The 20,887-nt window shown below is 43.0% G+C and overlaps 1 protein-coding gene across 1 annotated transcript in view; it reads right to left on the bottom strand.

The window, feature by feature from the left end:
* Window positions 1-8,239: 8,239 nt before the first annotated feature.
* Window positions 8,240-20,887, bottom strand: part of GRM7 (glutamate metabotropic receptor 7) — an 843,273-nt gene continuing 830,625 nt past the window's right edge. Inside the window, exon 11 of the mRNA XM_080671907.1 lies at window positions 8,240-8,377. The gene's annotated coding sequence lies outside the window, so the exon portion shown is untranslated. The remainder of the gene's footprint in view (window positions 8,378-20,887) is intronic.

Genomic DNA, 20,887 nt, shown 5'->3' with positions numbered 1-20,887 from the left:
TGAGTATATCTCTACTACAGGAGTAAGAACAGTGACACCTATTATTAAGTGTCTTTATCGTGGGCTAATGTGGTCCCTTGCGGCCAATAAGAGAAATTGTCCTGTAGGGGTAACAGTCCAGACTTGAGGCCAATTGCTTATACTCAGCGTATGGGCTCCTCACCTCTGAAATGAGCTCACCAGGAGCTGTGTATTTATTTGTCTGTTACCCCTACTGGAATGTAAGCTCTGCAAGGGCAGGGGTTTTGTGTGCTTCCCCACCGATCCCCAGTGCACAAAACAGTGCTGGCTTATCACAGGTACTTCGTGCACGAGGCGGAAGAATGAATGAGCTGTAAAGAGTCCGAGGACTGAAAGCCATCAGTTATGAAAGTCCCTAGTGTGTGGGCAGACAATCAGCAGGTGTCTGACTGTGTGAGGGGGCCCTTCCTTGTCTGACCATTATCACTTGTTTTTATTTTTATTTTGCCTGGAGCTTATTCCTTTGGGCTGTTTCCTGTGAGGCTGTATTTGGCCAATTTTGAGCAAAAGTCTGGAAGGATCTCTCCGTTTTAGGTCTTAAGGACAAGGAGATAATAAACATTAGCAGACCTTTCCTTCTGGTGACGACATTTCATATTTAACCCTTACCTATAAACCACCCATTTACATATTTCTCTCTGTTGTGTGCTAGGGGGCTAGGTCATGTGCACGAGGCATGTAGTAAATCCTACAAATCTCACTGCTCTGTCTCTCAGCTTTGCACTGTTCAGGGTCCCTAACACGGCAACATGCTGGGCTTCCAGGAAGGATAAAACACTTTTTTCAGTCACCCTATTCATAATTGTTTTGTCCTTTTACCACGTGCTTTGAAAGGCAGGGCCTGGGAGGCCATGAGGATGAAAGTGATGGGATCACGCTTTTCCCTGGTGATGGCGGAACATACTGCTACTCACAGTTGAAAAATCATCATCATCTTCAAGTGCTTTTCAGGAGCCTCATTCTTCGGAATAAGGGTGAGCCAGGAGAGGATGGGGGCAGTCCTTCATGTGTGTTTTAAAGTCTTAAGAGTCTAAATCCTTCCTGAAACAGTAACCCCCTTGGAGAAAAGAGAATATATCATGAAAGTTCCTGCCTGACATCCGAACCCCTCAGAGTTCTAGCAAGTCAGAGATGATGGCGAAAAGATACCCTTTGAGAGGTAAGGGGGGAGAATGGATATTGATTTATCCTTTTAATCCAGGATGTTTTCCAGCTCAGAAACAAGTAATGCTTCCCGTGGGCAGAGGGTGAAGTCAAACTTCGTAACCTTGCATTTAAAGGCTCCTGGAGCCAAGCACCAATTTATACCTTTGACCCTATCCTATAGTATCGTCTCCATGATGTTCAGTCACCCTCTCTACCCCACTGGCCTCCAGCTATGCGTCATGCTCAACATTTAGTTGCATATTTTGGTTAGGGAAGGATGGAGTTTTGATTGATGGTTGAGAAGTCTGAAAAGTACCAAACAGAAGATGGCATTCATACTTCTATTTAGAATTAATCCTTGTTAGTAATTGTCATATTGTTTCCAGTTTTTTTAAATACGTAAGTCTGTGTACAATTGCTATCCTATATAATAAAAGCTTAATATGCTGAGTGTCTGGTCGTCTGGTCATCCACTCAACCAATCAAAGCGTAATATATGCTAATGATATGCTAAGGCCACTCAACTGCTCGCTATGATGTGCACTGATCACCAGGGTGCAGTCAACCGGTCAACCAGTCACTATGACGTGCACTGACCACCAGGGGGCAGACACTTTGACCGGTAGGTTAGTTTTCTGCTGGGGTCCAGCTGATCGGGACTGAGCAAGATGGGCCGGACACGCCATAGAGCCCTCCCACGGTCCTTCCCCAGCTGGCCAACCTCCCATGTCCCTCCCCTGATCATGCACCAGTGGGGTCCCTCAGCCTGGCCTGTGCCCTCTCACAATCCGGGACCCCTCAGGGGATGTTGGAGAGCTGGTTTTGGCCCAATCCCTCTCAGCACAGGAGCTGCCCCCTGGTGGTCAGTGTGCTCCCACAGTGGGGCACTACTCAGCTAGAAGCCGGGCTCATGGCTGGCAAGTGCAGCGGCGGTGGTGGGAACCTCTCCTGCCTTTGCAGCAGTTGGACATCCCCAGAGGGCTCCCAGACTGTGCGAGGGCACAGGCCGGGCTGAGGGACCTCCCACCCCTCCCTCCCCAAGTGCACGAATTTCGTGCACCAGGCCTCTATTGTTTTATACACTGAGTGACCAGATTATTATGATCTCTGAACACATAATAATCTGTCCACTTAGTGTGTGTTCATATATATATATATATATATATATGTATACATATATATATATGTATGTATACATATATATGTGTATACATACACACACACACACACACACACATATATATATATATATATATATATATATATATATATATATATATATATATAATAGAGACCCGGTGCATGAATTTGTGCATGGGTGGGGTCCGGCCAGCCTGGCCAGGGGGAGGGGACATGGGCGGTTGGCTGGCCTGCCTGCTGGTCAAACTCCTGGTCAAGGGGACAATTTGCATATTAACCTTTTATTATATAGGATATACACTGAGTGGCCAGATTATTATGCATTCAGAGGTCATAATAATCTGGCCACTCAGTGTATATTTGTAATTGTAAAAGTGATACAGGAAATACATTATCCAAAAGAGAAGAGATATTACAAATAAAAATAAGCTTTGTTTCATTATCCTTGTCAATCTTGATTTCCTATCCCTTTCCCCAGAAGTTACTGCCATTTTGTTTTGGTTGCATATTTTTAACTTAATAATATATGATATAATTCTGTGTTTATGTTAGTTTATATAAGTAGATTCCTACCATGTATAATGTTTCATAATTATTTCCTCTCAATCATATTTGTTGCTATCCAGCCACATTGCTCCAAATAATTCACATTCATTGCCTTTACTGATACTCTCCACTGTAGATTAATGCTGGTGGTCTTAACCAGGCATCTAGAAGGGTTCAGGAATCTGGAGAAGCACTGTGTGTAAATTAATCAAGAGTCCAGAGACAAAACATAATTTTGAAAGGCATTTAGGGGGCCAGAGGAGCTTGGCTAAAGAAACCAAGTTCTCCCTTGTCTCAGAACCCCTTGCTTTTTATTAACACAAATTGTCATAAAGCAAAGTAGATATACATCAAAGGCCAGGGTTTGGTACACAGAATCCATTGTCAGATTATCAGGTTTGGGAAAAACTGCCTTTGGCTGCTCAGGTGTTTGGCCAGCAGGAGGCAGTAACATGTAGATTGAAATGCCCTTAGCTGTCTGGCAGCAAGCAATCATTTATCCTTTTCAGGTTTGGGGAAATGCCCTCAGCCATTTCCAGATGATTCAGCCCTGCTGACATGCTGGAATCGGCTTCCGGCAGTTCTGTTTATCCATTCACTGCTGTTGGATATTTGAGGTCTTTCCATGTTTTTGCAAAGCTGCAAAGAAAGTGAATGTGATTTTTCACGCACGTGTGCAAGCATTTTTCAGGTGTGCAGAGTGGTATTGCAGGGTCATTGTCTGCACACTTCAGTGTTCATGGGAGCTGCTCCATTTCCCGGTCCTTTCACTAGTTTACATGTCTGAATACAGGGGCAAACAGATATATTTCTCAGATATTCTTTCTCCCCTCAAATGTCTCAAGCCTGGGATTCTCTTCTCGTGGCAATCTGTTTATCAAGATTCAACTGAAATAACACATATTGGGTAGTTCTCTCACTTGACATTTACTCTAGATTTTGACTCGTTTTGTTTTCCTTGCCCATGACTCTGCCAAAATGGGGAAACAGCTTAGTGGCAGGCAGCCCACCAGCTAGCTCCTCTGCAGTGAGCGGTGCTCAGCCCCGTCTCTGGCCCTGGTGAGGGCCAAGTGCAGCCAAGTCTAGTCTTGCTTGAAGTTTATGTTCTAAGGTCAGTTGAAAGGTGAACATCCACGGCAGTCGAATTTACCCTGATTTTTTTTTTAATTGCCCATAATATGCTATCTTTAAGTAAGGCATTTTCTGCCTGCAGCGTTACACCTAGGCTATACTTCTTTGCTTGGTCAAGAGAGAAAGGCAATGGACCCTATGTGTGATAAACATACGCTGTAATGTCAAACACTTCTCACTTAGCGTGGAGATGCAGGTGTTGCTATTGTAAGAGGTATGTATGCAGACGATGTCCGTGACGGTGGGTATAGCAGATACATACTCTCATTGCATCCTCATCTTGAGACAGGTGTGCTCATGGATGGGCTCAGGAGGAATCACCTGCACTTATCTAAAGTGTCTCCTCTTCATCTAGGCCGAACCCCAACACGCACACTTGTGCTGGGTGAGCTTTGTGGTGTGACCTCACTGAATATGTTCATTAATACCTGGATAAGGCAGGCGACCAGTGCAGGGACAGGGACAAATCGGTGCCTACCCCACTCTCTTTGCCCCACTGAGAGAAACCAGTGAGACTGGCTGCAGCAAACAGGACAGGAGGGTAGCTTTTCGGTAATCAATCTTCTAATACGCCCCAAGATTTGACATAAATGATTAGACCCAAACACTGTTCTAAAGGTCATTTTTAGTCTGCTGTTGTGGGGACCATGTTATCCAAAAGCTCCTGGATATGGCCCTGGTGGGGCGTCAATCATGGAGGGAAACTTTGCCCTGTACAGGCGTATTCCTCTGTGCCTCGGGCATTCATGCCCCTAATTTGTTCTCCTAGTGCCAGAGAGATGATCGTTGTTTTAAAATACAGGCTTTATTTTAATTTAGGTGTGACAGGGCCTATTGATCAGGAGATGGCTGGCATTGAAAGATAATTGGTTACTCAGAGTTCCCAAGAGGAGTGGGCACACCACACCACAGGAAGGGTAGATGAGGGGGCGGGATGTGAGCAGCAGCCTTTTGCGTGGTTTTTGAGGGGAGAAGGGGTGGGGCAGTACTCATGCTTAGGATTGGCTAGTTTGAGTCATTTCAATGGGCCCTCAGTGTAGGGGCTGTTCCTCATTGTCTGGGACCAGGCCCGGAAGCATTTAGGGAAGGCAGATAGTGGCCTGGAATGTGAGAGCCGGACAAGGGAAGTGAGCGATGGGTTTGTGGGCTCCCATCGGTGGGCGTGAATCTGAAGGGCAAGTTTGCAGGCAGTTGTATGCTATCTCTGGGAATGGTTTAGCCCTGGGAGGGACAGTCCCTCCAGTCCTAGGCCCACAGATGTTACACATCAGAGCGCATAACGTGAAAGCTGTGGTTAATTGAAGGAACTTCTCTGTGGAGATGTGCCCCTAGATGTGACTTGGTCTCTGCTTCCCTCTAAGATGTCCTCCTACACTATCCTAATATTTAGCATCACTTGCTCCTTGAAAGAAAACTGGTGATTTAATCTGTGAATTTGTGTTCTTTTTCTAAGATATTTGCATGTGGAATGCAAAAGCACCTGACCTTTGCCCTCAAGTTGACTTTGTTAAGGTCCAAAGATTTGTGAAATGGCATCACCATCTGTCTGGAGAGACAATCTAGTAATTTGGGAAACAGCTTAGACCTTGCCCCCTGTCCCCTCCCTTTTATATGGTTTCTCACTGAGTGCTGACTATTCTTGCTCTGAAATCTTTCTCAGAGCCATATGTTTGTCTCCATTGCCTCTTCACTGGCTGACTTTGGCATCACTTTTTTCCCCCTCTCATATGGGTTGTTACAACTTTTATTAGACAGTCTGTTCTCTTCCCAGGGAAAAAGGAGAGAAAGCATAAATCACCAAAATTAGGACTGAAATCAGGATATTACTTTCAACCCTATAAAAATCAATAGAATGATAAGTAAATATTATGAAAAATATGATGCTAACAAATTGGACAGTTTAGGCAATATAGATAAATTCATAGAAAAACCACAAATTACCAAATATATCTAAAAAAAAAAATAGAAAATCTGGATTGACCCATGGCAAATGAAGACATTGTGTTAGAAATGGAAAACAAACAAACTTTTCAAAAATAAAATTCTAGGTCCAGATGGCTTTCCTCTTGAACTCTAGGAAACTTTTATTTTTCTGTCTTAAGGGAGACTCCTAATCTTGGACAAACTTTTTCAGAAAGAAAGAGGAGGGAACGCTTCTCTAATTATCTTATGATGCCACTATTACAATGATACCCAAACCAAAGCCATTACAAGAATTATGTTAATCTGGCTATGAACTGGGCTGTGTGTAGTCCTTTTTTGCCGCTGTAGGTGCCAGAGGATTGAAGTTTCTCTTGTGTCCTTGTTTTCTCTTCCGTTTTACTTTGCGCATTTCTAGACCCACCCCCTTAGAGAGTCTGCATCTGGCAGCTCTTTCAGTGATAATACCCTGTTGTTAAACTGGAACCCTGTCAGTGCGGTGATGAGGTGTGGGGAAGGGGAACATTCTATCTCCTGATCTCCGTATTTTAGTGGGCCTGTGTCCCTGGGCCGCGAGTTCCGCAAACATTTATTTAGTGGTAGAGCTGTTGCACCCCACCTTCCTAGTCCCTTCCCTGCCTGTAGAGTTCTAAATTAATTTCCTGGAATCCCTGAGTCATGTGACTAAGTTTTTTAGCCCCTTGGTGAGACATTATGGCTAGAGGTACTTGAGAGGGAGAAATATCCTTCTTCAGGTTGGTAGAAGGCCCTCAAAATCTTTTCCCCGGAAGAGAATGCCTTTGCTATTCACTCGCAAGGATGCTTCACCCCCTCCCTCTGTCAGAGTCAGGAGAGCTTTCCTGGACCTTCACCTTGAGAACCTTGTAGGGTTCCAGGAAATAAAGGCCACAAAGTGTGCTCTCCCTGCAGGAATTAAAAAGCAAAAAGGGCCAAACAAATTCTCACAAATAAATGTCTAGGCCCAGATGACTTCCACTGTGAATTCTGTCAAGCATTTAAGGAAGAGATAAATTCCAATTCTATACAAACCCTTCCAGGAAAAAGAAATAAGAAAGAGGAGAAAAGCTTCCCAGCTGTTGTTAGGGTGCCAGTATTAATGTCATGCGCTTAGCCTCCAGCCGTTCATCAGCATTACCCTTTCAGTGTTTTCAGAGTTAACAGCCTCAGCCAGCGGCTTCTGCTCCAGGTGGGCAGGTCTCAGCAATGACACCCTGCATGTGCCTGACTGAGATGTCAAGGTGGTGGTTTGCCTGACAACCTTGATTCTCTGATGGGTCCCTGGAAAGCCATTGATATTTAAGTTTATCTATCTTTCTCCTATTGTAAAGATGGAAGCAATGACTTCCAAGTTCTTGTCATCTCACTAAAACGGGAAGCCCACATATATTCAATGAACTTATTTAGTCCTCTATCCCAAGAAGGCAGACTATATTATCTTCATTTTACAACTGAGGAAACCGAGACTACGTGCAATTTGTTCCTTTTGCCCTGAGGACACAGCCGGCCAGTGGCAGAGCCAGGTTTTAAATAAATTCGACTTTTCTTTACTTGATGAACTCGCATAAATTCCCTTCCTTCTATGTAATAATAGATTCAGTCTATAAATTCCTCCTTTGACCACTGATGCCTGTTTAATGCCCACTATTTTCCAGGTAAGCTTTGAATATAATAAAGTTTATAAATCACTTATTACAGAGCCTGACACAGAGTAATTGCTCAATGAATAATAGAAGTGACACTTGTTGCTCTTACTATATAATTTATTCCTCACAGTGATTCTACGCGATAGAGTTTTCCACCTGCCATTTTACACAAGAGGCAGGTGCCACCAGACATTCTGATGTAATTGGGCTGAAATGCAAGCCCAGGCATTGCAATTTGTAAAAGCCTCCCAGATTATTAAATTATGAAACCAAGATAAGCAGCCCGGCTCTAAAGGCTCGTTGCTCAGCCTCATCCCATCCGTGTCATGCCCGAGGAAGGACCCAGTGATGCCAAATATTTTTTTTTTCCAAAAAAGAAGCTGGGACTTTGTGTTACAATGTGGCATTTTCTAAATCAATGTTGCCTCACAAAATCTTAAACAATACGGAGACTCCTGGGAGCCCAATCTCTGACTGATTGATACTTTGCAGCCAATGTGGTTGGAATCAAGTTGGGGCGATCAATGCTGCCTGTTTGGCTCCTGATTAGATTAGACAAGTGCTTCTCAAGGTTGGTGGGATGGGCCCACAGCAGCAGCATCACCGGGGAACTGGTAAGAAGTGTGCACTCCCAGGCCCAGACCCAACCCACAGAATCAGACATTCTGGGAGTGGGGCCCACGATCTGTGTTCCCACCAGCCCTCCAGCCAATGCAGATGTTGTTCAAGTTTGAGAACCACTGGATTAGATTGCTTCATCATGACTTTCTTTCTTCCATTCCATAGACGGCCCACAGTAGCAGAGAGGACTGTGGAAGAAAACACACAAAACAGTAATCAGAACATCAAGGTTCAGCTCAGAAGTCTACAGACATGAGAAGTTGTACCAGACAGACCCTCCCCGTGCATCTTATTTGGAGTCCCAATCAGGGAAAGCTGTGCTGATGTGGAGGCATGTTTATTTGTCCAGGTCCCACCTCTGCTATTTGCATCTTGAAAGGCCCATTAAGTCAGCCCAGTGCAGGATCCGCACGAAGCACCTCATCTTTTCAGCTATTTGAACACAAAGGCAGGAAGAAGGAGCCTGACTGTGGGTAGGGTAGGGAAGATATTTAAGCTATGAAGAATGCCAGCCCGGAAAGGTGTTTTTACAAGCTGAGTGATACGAATTTTAAAGGGAAATGATATGGAACTATGGGCTCCATATTCCACAGTTTCAGGGTATGAAATGAAGAGTGCTGACCAAATTGAAATAATAGATTAGAATATTAGTTGGGAGACGGCTCTGGGAGTATTGCCATTAGCTGCTCAGAGCCTGGGAGTGTGGTATCGCATAGTAGTTGACTACACACTTTTGATTCAGATGGCCCAGGATTTGCACAAGGCTTCTTCCCTGAGAAGTATTTGGGCCTGAGCAGGTTTAGCAGGAAGAATAATGCTCATAGATAACTTATTCAGGCAAGACAGAGGCTGGACAAAAATTACAAGTGTCCAATGTTTTTACAAAGTGAAGTTGTTCTGGGACTGTATAACGGGAATAAATCAGGATCTGGAAGTGACTTGAGCCTGAGTAAACTTAGTTTGGAGTAAGAGTGGGAGTTAGGCAAGGCAGTGGCTTTCCACTTTTGGTGAGCTCTCCACTCTCTTGGAGTACTTGTTAGAAATGCAGAGCTGTGACTCCCTCCTGCATCCTGACCCCCAGTCCCTACATTCTGCCAACCACTGATCTAAGAGGGTGATAGGTGTTACATTGCGCTGCCACAGCCCATCAATATCAGAACTGTGATGGGTACACTAACCTACACGTGGGATAAAATATTATAGAATGGAATAGACACACACACCATACGCATACACATAAACACACACACACACACACACACACACCATATACATCATATACATACACATGAGGACAAACAAAATGGGGGGAATCTGAATAAGGTGGGTCTTAATAATCTTGTGGTGATTCTATACAATAAATTGTGTACCAGTGGAGGAAATTGAGCCAAGTGTACAAAAGATCTCTGCATCATTTTTTACAATTTCTTGTGAATTATCTACAATGATCTCTATGTACTTTGCTGGTATTAGGGGTGATTCTAATATTTACCAAAATATGATAGCCATTAAGCTGAGTGATTACTGGTGGGATGGAGTTGGAAAAAGCATCCCAGGTAGGAAGAACAGTACCTGTGAAGGCCCAAGGATAGATTTAATATATGAAAGCAGCTTTGCAAGGCCAGTGTGGCTCAGTGGTTGAGCGTCAACCTATAGAGTAGGAGGACATGATTTGATTGCCAGTCAGGGCACATGCCTGGGTTGTGGGCTTGATCCCTAGTAGGGGGCACGCTGGAGGCAGCCGATCAATGATTCTCTCTCATCATTGATATTTTTATCTCTCCTTCTCCCTTCCTCTCTGAAATAAATAAATAAATAAATATATATATATATATATATATATATATATATATATATATGTTAAGTTTATTTTTAAAGAAAGAAAGCAGCCTTTATTACTGAAGATTAGGTTGGAGGGATGGGTTGCAGTCAATTTGGGAGCCTGATACCTGGAATAAATCTCTCTTGGTCACGGTATATAATTACTTTTATCTTTTTTTGGATTCAACTTGCTAATATTTGACTGAGAATTTTTGCATCTATATTAATGAGCAACAATGGTCTGTAGTTTTCTTGTTATGTCTTTATCTGGTTTTAGTATTAGGATAATACTGGTCTCATAGAATGAGTTAGGAAGTATTTTCCCCTGTTTCTAGCCCCTGAAAGATATTGTAAAGAATTGGTATAATTTCTTCCTTAAATATTTTGTAGAATTTAGCAGTGAACCCATCTTGGCCTGGTGCTATGTGTTCTGGATGATTATTAATTATTGATTCAATTTCTTTAATCTGGCCTATCCAGATTATCTATATGTAAGTCAAACCAGTAAGCTGTACTCCTCAAACTTATATATTGTTGTATGTTAATTATATCTCAATAAAACTGAGAGGAAAGAACAAAAAAAAGTTGGTTTCACGTAGACAACATATAATTGGGTTGTGTTTTTTTTTTTATTAAGGTATTATATGTGTACATATCTTACCATTGTCCCCCCCACCCCACTCCCATACATGCCCTCACCCCCCAATGTTTTGCATCCGTTGGTTACTCTTATATGCATGCATGTAAGTCCTTCAGTTGATCTCTTATTTCCCCCCACTCTCCCTAACCTTCCCGCTGTAATTTGACAGTCTGTTTGATGCTTTACTGCCTCTGTATCTATCTTTTTGTTCATCAGTTTATAATGTTTTTTATTATCCACAAATGAGTGAGATCATGTGGTATTTTTCTTTCATTGACTGGCTTATTTCACTTAGCATAATGTTCTCCAATTCCATCCAGGTTGCTACAAATGGTAAGAATTCCTTCTTTTTTTATGGCAGCATAGTATTCCATTGTGTAGATGTACCATAGTTTTCTGATCCAGTCATCTGCTGATGGGCACCTAGGCTGTATCCAAATCTTAGCTATTGTAAATTGTGCTGCTATGAACATAGGGGTGCATATATCCTTTCTGATTGGTGTTTCTAGTTTCTTGGGATATATTCCTAGGAGTGGGATTACTGGGTCAAATGGGAGTTCCATTTTCAGTTTTTTGAGGAAACTCCATACTGTTCTCTACAGTGGCTGCACGGGTTGTGGTTTTTTGATCCACCCTGACAATCTCTGTATTTTAATTAGGGTATTTAGACCACTGATATTCAAGTGGTTATTGATATAGTTGTGTTAATACCTACCATATTCATTACTGTTTTTCTCTTTGTTGGCTTTCTTTGTTTCTATTCTTTTTCTGCTTTTTTTTGTGGCTTTAATTCAGCATTTCATAAAATTCCATTTTTCCATTTCCTCTCCTTTTTTTGGGGGGGTGGGGGGGATGGCTTAAACAACAGACATTTATTTCTCACATTCTGGAGGCTGTGAAGTCCAGGATCAAGGTGATGGTAGATTTAATTCCTGGTGAGAACTCTCTTCCTGGCTTGCAGGTGACCACCTTCTTGCTGTGTCCTCACATGGCAGTGCACCGGGGGATGTGGAGAGAGAGAGGGAGAGAGGAGAGCCATTTCCTCTCCTTCTTAACATATTGTTTTTGTTTGTTTGTTTTTTTACTTTTTGCAGTGGTTGTCCTAGAGTTTGCAATATATATTTACAACTAAATCAATTCCACTTTCAATAACACTATACATTTCCTAGGTAGTGTGAGTACCTCCTAATAAAAATAATACCAATTCCTCCCTCCTATCCCTGGCATCATTACACTCATTTATTTCACGTACATATAAGCATACGTCAGGGTGCAGTTACCTATATAAGATATATAAATAAGCATACGTAAATAAATAAAAAACAATGTTGGCATTATTATTTTTAACAAACTGTTATCAGATCAATTATGAATAAGAAAATAAGTTTTCATCTTACCTTCCTTGTTCCTGCTTAGAGGCTGGCTCCTCCTTTCTTTATGTAGACCTAAATTTCTGGCTGGTACTTTCCTTCTCTCAGAAGAACTTCTTTTAACATTTCTTGTAAGACAGGTCTGCAACAAATTTCCTCAATTTCTATTTGTCTGAGAAAGTCTGTATTTCTTCTTTATTTTTCAACAATAATTTCACAAGACACAGGTCTCTGGTGTTTTTTTGCTTTCAACTCTTTAAATATTTCACTCCACTCCCATCCTGCTTGCATGCTTTTGGAGGAGAACTCAGATGTAATGTTTTCTTTGTTCTTCTGTAGGTGAGGTACCGTCCACCCCATCCTTCCACCCCCCAAGGCTTCTTTCAGAAACTTTTCTTTAACTTTGATTTGATGTCGTTTGAAGATGACATATGTCTAGGTGCAGGTGTTTTAGCTTTTTTTGTTTGTGTTTGTTTTTGGCATTTATCCTGACAGTATTCTCTGAGCTTCCAGGATCTGTGGTTGGGTTTCATGGCCCAAAATGTGGTCTGTCTTGGTGAATATTCAGTGTAAGCTTGAGAAAAAAGTGTATTCTGCTGTTGATGGATGAAGTCATTTTATATTAAATAAAACTGGCTTTTTTTGTGGATGTGCTAAGTAGAGGTTAATCATACAGTATGTTTCCAAGGGAACTTGTGCTGGGATGGATGCTGAGAAACAAGTAAAATATATTTTATTCTCATTGTGATTAAATCTTGCTCATTCTATTCACCCTGCTGTTTTCTAGAAAAGACCAGATTTTCACTCGACTTTTTGAAAGACAGGTTTTCTTTGGTTCAATCAAGATGAATATTTCCTTCTATGTCATAGCCAAGGACCTACTTCTTCTAAATGGTAAATTTTCAATTTCTTTAGTAATCGACATGTCAGACTTTTAAATAATGATAAAAATGTGTGGTTGGTGATGGACACTAATTTGAGTAAATTTTCAGTCATTAGTGTTTTCAAATACTTTCTTTTTCTGTATTCTCATTATGCATATGTTCTTCACTTTATAATTGTCCCACGGTCTTTGAATATACTATTATAATTTGGTTTGTTTTGGGGAAAAAACAACAACAAAACCCTGAAAAGTCTTTGTTCTCTTTGCTTTTCAGTTTCCAAGGTTTCTATTGGGATACCCCCAAGCTCAGAGATGCCTTCCTCAGCCATGTCTGGCCGCTAATGAGCCCATCAAAGGCATTTCTCCTGTCTGTGACAGTGTATTTTTATCTATAGCATTTCTTTCTGTTTTTTCTTAGCATTTTCATCTCTCTGCTTACATTGCCCATCTGTGTTCACATGCCGTCTGCTTTATCCATGAGGGAGCCCTTAACATATTCATCATAGTTGTTCCGTATTCCTGGTCTGATAATTCCAACAGCCTGCCATGTCTGCTTCAGGTGCTTGCTCTGTCTCTTCAAATTGTGTTTGCTGCCTTTCGTGATGACTTGTAATTTGTTTCCTGACAGCTGCACATGATGTAGTGGGCAGAAGGACCTGCTCATAGCCTTTAGTAGGGTACTGGGGAGGTGTGGGGGAGGGGAAGCACCATAGTCCAAGATTAGGACCCAGTCTTTAGTGAGCCGGTGCCTCTGGGCTGTGAACTTCAAGAGTTTTTCAGTTTTTCCTCTCCCTTAGGTGGGACAGGGTGGCTAGAAGGGGCTGGAGTTGGATATTTTCCTCCCCCTCCCTCAGGTCAGTTAATTAGTTTCCCCTGAGGACAGCCCTTTTTAAGGAAGCTGAGGGCTCTCACCTAGGATTTCAAATGGCTGTTTTCCTCTCCTCCTGCTAGACGTCAGAGGGTTTCTCTCCATATTTACTGTGGGAACCTGGTCAAGCTCTGAAGGTACATCTCACAATAGTGCCTGGGCTCACAGGACCGGGCCCGATCCCACTGGGGGTTTGCATCTCAGTGTCGGACTGAGCCTCCAGCCATCCCTCAATTACATTGAAGGTTTTCTGACTCTGGCTTCAGGATTTTTTAGAAACCTCAGCTCATTCTAATATTGATCCAGAGTTCAGAGCCCATGTAGAAGGACAGTGGAAAGCCACTGAAAGTTTTTAACCAGGGCCATGGCTTGATCAGACTTTTGTTTTATAATCACTTTGGCGATAGTGAGAAAGCAGATTGGATGAAGATGGGACAACGGAGGAACTAGAAGGCCACTGCCGAGAAGGAGGTGAGTAGTCTTTGTAAGGAAAACAACCGTGAATATGTCAATGTCAACATTTTGTAGCTGGCGAGACTTAGCAATTGAGAATGAGAAGGCAGGAGAGATGTTTTTGAGACCAAAGTTTTGAGGAATGTGGAGCAATCTGACGGAGAAAATGATTGTAAATTGATAGTGGAGCTTGATTCATGGACGAGGAAGACAGTGAGAAAGATCCACCTGTGACCAGCAAAATCCAAAATCCAGAATCGGATGAAAGGTACCAGGATGCCACCACTGAGACCTCTGACTCCAGAGCCAGAAGCTGACCCAGTGTTTTAAGGGACTTACACTATGCTTTCCCCAAATCAACAAGGCAGGGGGCACAGCACGACGAAAGTGCTCTATTAGCAAGGCTTGTTAAGAGGTAGGGGGCCCAGTGGAATGGAGGGAGGATAATTAGAAAAGGGAACACAGAAAAAGAAGACAACTGTGAGGGGCTCATTATAATAGCAAAGGTGTGGAGTAATTATAGGCCAGAGTGAAGTGATAGCAGTGGGACTGGGAGGAAGGGGGCAATTATAAGTGAAGTTGGAGGGGAAAAGTCAACAGGACCAGATGGCTTATTGAAAGTAGAAAGCCATCGAGATGAAGGAGGCCAAGAGGACATAGAATAATGGCAGAATACTGGTAGGAGTGGGGCTGAGAACAGGATGCTAAGGCGGGAAGTAGGTTTTAGCAGAAAGATGAAGAGTTTAGTTTGGGACATGTTTAGCTGCAGGTGGTGGTGATGAGAAAAATGTGTCCATTTAGACAGCAGGTAGAAAGGAGGAAGGGGATGGTGGATAACGGATGTCTGCAGGGCAACTGCCAAAGATGTGTCCAGGTAGAATTCTACATGTTTGCTCTTTGTATCTGTGTTGGTGTAGTATACCATGAACTAGAGTAGGATGACTCACCATGATAAAGATGAACCTTTTTATCAGACTTCTAAACATTGCAGGATGGAAGATACTGTGGCAAATAAAAACCGAGGCTGTCATTTATAAAGTGGGTCTTCAGTAAAGAAACATTAAGGCAAATGCCAAAGAACTCACTCAGGTTCAAGATTGGGCTGGTTTATGGTGCCTTTTCTCACCTGCTATTTTCCTCATTATAGCAAGACACAAGATTTGGTCGTCCACGGATGAGCAAAGTACAGCCAGTAGGCCAAACCCAACCCTGCCCTGCTTAGGTCAATTAAGTGTTACTGCAACATTGAGCTATGCTCATCCATTTACTAATATATATTAGTAAATATCATGTGTGGCTTCTTTTGTGTTATAACAGCAGAGTTGATTAGATGCAGTAGAGACAATAGGCACCACAAAGCCTACAATATTTACTCTCTGACTCTCAGCAAAAGTATTTGCTGACCCCACCTCTATTTCATCGAAATCTATACAGTATGTGGCTTGGAAAGTCTTTAACAACCACATCAGCTACCTTCACCACCAACACTCCAATATTCACCTGTTCATTCTTGCTAACACATTCTTTGCTATAAGCCTTCTTATTTAAAGTGCTCTGCAGGCTAACCCCCCAACCCAACCTGTCTGCACAGAGCAAGCAGCTGTCCTTCAGCAGTCACCCATCCTTTTCCAATTGGAGTGGGATTGACCCCAGCCCTCTGCCATTTTTACTAATTTAGAATCAGCTCTTGACCCATCAGGTTGAAGCTCACTGTCTGAGGAGAGTAGAGAAACATTCTTTCTTCCCTTGCATATGAATGTGGAAGGGTGTAGCCCAAGAACTGCTGAGAAAATCCCAGACTAAGAAAGGAGGAGAGAAATGGGGAAAGAATGTTAGGGACACTGAACCATGGGTTCTAAACCATCAGAAACCTTGGATTGACCTGAATCCTGCTCAGCCTCAGGTCTATATGGTTATGTGAACAAATATCATCCTTCATCATTTAAGTCACTGTGGACTGGGAACTTGGCTACTGGAGATATAATGAGTCCTAAGACTGGTCCTAGCACAGTTTCTCCAGGGAATAAGACTCAGGGAGCCAAGTCCCCCAGGGGAGCTTATGTCAACTTCTCCACCTGGAGCTACCCTTGTAAGGCCTTTTCTGAGCTTAGCTCTCTTACCATCTGCTTTGGCCTGCATCCCTTCATACTGATCAGATCTGCTGTTGGCCTCCTTTCCCCTGTGTCAGGGATGCTGGGGTTTGTTCTGGTCAGTTTGGATGCTCGTCCTGTAGGTTGGTCATGTTGAACAGGTTAGAATCAGCCTTCATTGTTCAGGTACTTGGTCCTCTTATGCAATGAAGATGTCTTTGTCAATTATTCTGTGGTTGTCAGCAGCTGCAAGTAACCCTGACTGTTTATTGTGGAAGGATATAGGGTAGCTCATATGATGAAGGGAAATGTGTAATCCTCAGAACTTGGAAAATACAGGATCCTGGCAATGCTCAGGGGCTAGTAAGCAGGAATGAGTGGAGGTCCAGCTGCCAAGATAAAGCCACTCCAATCCACTCAAAATCCAAGGTTCTAGGAGAAAAGAGACAACCAGTGTGGGTTACATGTTCACCCCTTGGCTACCAAGAGAAAAGGGGACCTTGATGGATAGAGTCTTTAGGACCATATGCACTGGGGAATGGCTTATCCCAAGGAAAATCATGGTACAGCTACCCAAAGAAGGGAGGAAGGATGTCGCACAGGAGAACAGCAATGTCTGTTATCCAACTCTCCGTGGATGCAGAGAGAAATGTTCAGTGGACTTTTATCACATGACTCTGTGGTCCTCAAACTTTAGCATGCATCTGGATCTCCTGGAGGGCTTGTTCTAACACCGCTTGCTGGGCTCCTCACCTAGTTTCTGATGCATTAGCCCTTGGGTAAGAAGTGGAAATGCTGCATTTCTAGCACATTCCTAAGATGAGGCTGATGCTGCCTGCCTGGGACCCAGACTTTGAGACTCAGTCTTATATAAATGGTACTTCTTTTGTAGATTGTAGTTAAATTTTAATTTCTAGCAGTAGTGCATCAACACTTCTGCTCTGAAAAATCTGAACTCATTATATCTCGTTATGACTCACAGTTGTTAACTCTGTCTTTATATTGTGAATGATCAAGGGTGTGACAGTGGGTATCCTTTAAATTGTCTTTGAATATACCTTACCTAATTTCCTTGAGGAAGCACCTATGTCTTTACCCAATTATGAAGTTGGGGTTAAAACCTCTGGTGAAAATCAAATCCTGTGGTGTATTAGAGTCTATTCATTCTGACAGCTGGAGTCAAATAACTACAGAGAACAGGGGGGCGTTGCTCCTGAAAGTATTTTGACATCTTACCTCTGATAAGGTTCCTTCAACCAGCCAGGTTCTTTGCTGTTGCTCAGAGGGAGAGGGAAACAAGTGTTGAGGTTGAAAGTGCTGCAAATGTTAGTGAATTGCAACTGAGTGCTTGATTTGTAGAAAATATTGATACCCCGGGAAGGAATGCTAGACTTTGGTCATGTTATCCTTTGGAGAGAATGTCTAGAGAGGGGAAGTAGCTTGACCAAAAATATTAGAATCTGAAGTAGAACAGGATTCCATGTCTCTTGATTCTCTGCTCAGACACTGATGGTGCTAACAACAGTAACAGTATTTTCACTGTCCCCATTGGTATCATTTTCATGCTGGGTACCACTCATTGTGCTTATAGTTCGTCTAGAATTATTAAGTGGTAAGTCAAGACTCGCAAACAGTGGCGTGAGTCCCATCTTGGTAAATGAAGTTTCCCTGGGACATAGCTATGCTCATGGTTTGTGTATTACCTGTGGCTATTTGGGGGCTACAACAGCAGAGTTGAATAGTTTCAATGGAAACCTTCTGACCCATAAAATCTAAAATAGTTTAGACTTCACAAAAAAAGTTTTTAAAATTTTCTTTTCTGAGCTATTCCTGGCATCAACTTGTGGAGTCAGCATGATGTTGCCATTTTTTCTGATGAGGAAACAGGCTCAGGGGAAAACGTGCCCCAAATCATATGGGCCATTGAGATGGGATCCAAACTGAGGTTTGTCAGCCTCCAAATGTTATGTTGTCGGGACTTGGTATGATTTCTGATGAATCTGGCAAATTGTATGGATCATATCTTATTGAAGTGGTATAGTGGATTATTATGTGGTGCCCTTTTTATTTTTCTCCCTTAAATACAGTAAAGTGACATTTTAAAACTGAATAATGGCAGCCGGTGCCTACAGGGTAATCGCATCACAGTGGCATATTTACTTTTTATAGTAAATCATATTTTATGGCAACTGCTAGGTTAATGAAATGATCATACTACCAGCTCAGTGGATTTCCCCTGCTTTCTTCGGGACACCCGAGACCTGACTGGTAGGCAATGAAAGAATTGATTGCCGGGTGGGAATTTGAGCCCAGAGCCTGGCTCTCCATGAGCACACCTGTGTGTTTGCACGTGGTGCTGGTTACCCCTTACTTAAGCAGGTGTTTTATGTTGCTTTTTACATTTCCATTTGATCCTTTAACTCCGTGGATCTCAATCTTTATGATGTATCACAATCATATGGGAGCCCTTAAAAATCATAGGCCTGAGAGCCTAAGGCCCACTCTGCCCCCATTAATTTAATTACTCATTTTTAAAAGATTATTTGGGGTGTGTAGGCAGTGTTGAGAAACTCTGTAGAGAATGCTTTTACCAATGACTTAATACTTGAAGACATACAACCCTGGGTTACAGTCTCCTGGCAGCAGGCAAAGTTAAAAATTTCTTGCTTGAATAAGCAACAAGAGAATTGCATATGTTATCCTGAGGTTCTTATTTTCCACTCTGTGCATCCATTTCTATGTTTTCTTATCATCAGGTCCACATTCACTTGATTATCTTTAGGGAAAAGGACCATATAGTATAGATTGGTAATGTAAATTAGACACAATCAGGCATTAGTTATCTGGAGATGGAGAAAAGTATGGATAACCCAAAACTCAAGAAAAAAAAAAAAAGAAACTGGTCTTAATTATTAGCTGCTCAACAGCTGCTTCAAAATTACTAGGTGCCCTTGGTAAATTGCAGATTGCTGGGTCCTATCCTAGTTCTGTGGAATCCGAATTTCTAAAGAAGAGTCCCCTGAATTCATGTTTCTGAAAGCTGTGAAGGTGGTTTGTATGCACATTAAGTTGTGAGAAAAGAGTATATGGAGTCATATTTCTATTGATATGTGGATGTTCCTATGTTGAATGAGAGAAGATAAGGGAAAGAAGCCTATGGGCATTTTCAGCTGGCAGAATGTTCCATTCATGTTTATCAAATGTTATGTACTTGTACACTTACACATGCTTGTACATGCATACACACGAGTGTATTTCATGTGGTCAAGCACAAGTGCACCCACACATTTGCACTTAACCTCCCTTTGTTTAGAACAAGCTCTTCGTTTATCTGACTCTTCCCATTATTTAAATTTCAGCTCAAATGTCACTCCTCCAGAAAGGCCTATCTTAACTATTGTGGTGATTTATTGCAAACATGTCCCTAATCTTCATTCCTCTTTGTATCTATACCTCTTGCAATGACTTTGCAGCTGCTTCCATAAGGATGCAGAGTCTTTGCCTTCCCCTTGAGACTCAGAGGGCCATGTAGATTTACTTTGACCAATAGCATGCAACCAAAGTTTCAAAGCATGAGGTATAGGCTTCATCTTGCCTTGCATATGTCTCTTGATCTCTTGGAACCCTGCCCCCACCATATAAACAAGCCCCGGCAAGGCTGCTGGATGACGAGAGACACATGGCCCAGTCATTTCATTAACTCAGCTGACAGCCAACCGCCAGGCTTGTGCGTTGAAGCCTTCCTATAGTAGCCAGCCACAAGCTGATCTCTCACTTGATTGCAAATTCATGAGTGAGCCCAACTAAGATCAGTTATGCCTGGTGGAGAGCAGCAGAACTGCTTAGCTTACCCCTCAATTCAAGAGAAATAATAGTTGCTATTTCAGCCACTATATTAAGACTAGAGGCCCGGTGCACGAAATTCGTGCACGGGGGTGTGTTTCCCTCAGCCCAGCCTGCACCCTCTCCAATCTGGGACCCCTCGAGGGATGTCCAACTGTCCCTCTCACAATCCAGGACTGGCTCACACAGTCAGACATCCCTCTCACAATCCAGGACTGCTGGCTCTCAACTGCTCGCCTGCCTCCCTTCCAGATTGCCCCTAACCACTTCTGCCTGCCAGCCTGATCACCCCCTAACCACTCCCCTGCCAGCCTGATTGATGCCTAACTGCTCCCCTGCCAGCCTTTTTGCCCCTAACTGCCCTCCCCTGCAGGCCTGGTCCCCCCCAACTGCCTTTCCCTGCAGGCCTGGTCGCCCCCAACTTCCCTCCTCTGCCAGCTTGGTCACCCCCAACTGCCCTCCCTTGCAGGCCTCGGCCCTCCCAACTGCCCCCCCTTGCTGGCCATCTTGTGGTGGCCATCTTGTGTCCACATGGGGGCAGGATCTTTGACCACATGGGGGCAGCCATCTTGTGTGTTGGAGTGATGGTCAATCTGCACATTACTCTTTTATTAGATAGGATAGAGGCCTGGTGCACGGGTGGGGGCCAGCTGGTTTGCCCTGAAGGGTGTCCCAGATCAGGGTGGGGGTCTCTTTGGGGTGTGGGGTGGCCTGGGCGAGAGGCCTGTGG

Source organism: Plecotus auritus (genome assembly GCF_963455305.1).
Source record: "Plecotus auritus genome assembly, chromosome: 6".
Taxonomy (NCBI): domain Eukaryota; kingdom Metazoa; phylum Chordata; class Mammalia; order Chiroptera; family Vespertilionidae; genus Plecotus; species Plecotus auritus.
This window is presented reverse-complemented; position numbering and strand designations above follow the sequence as displayed.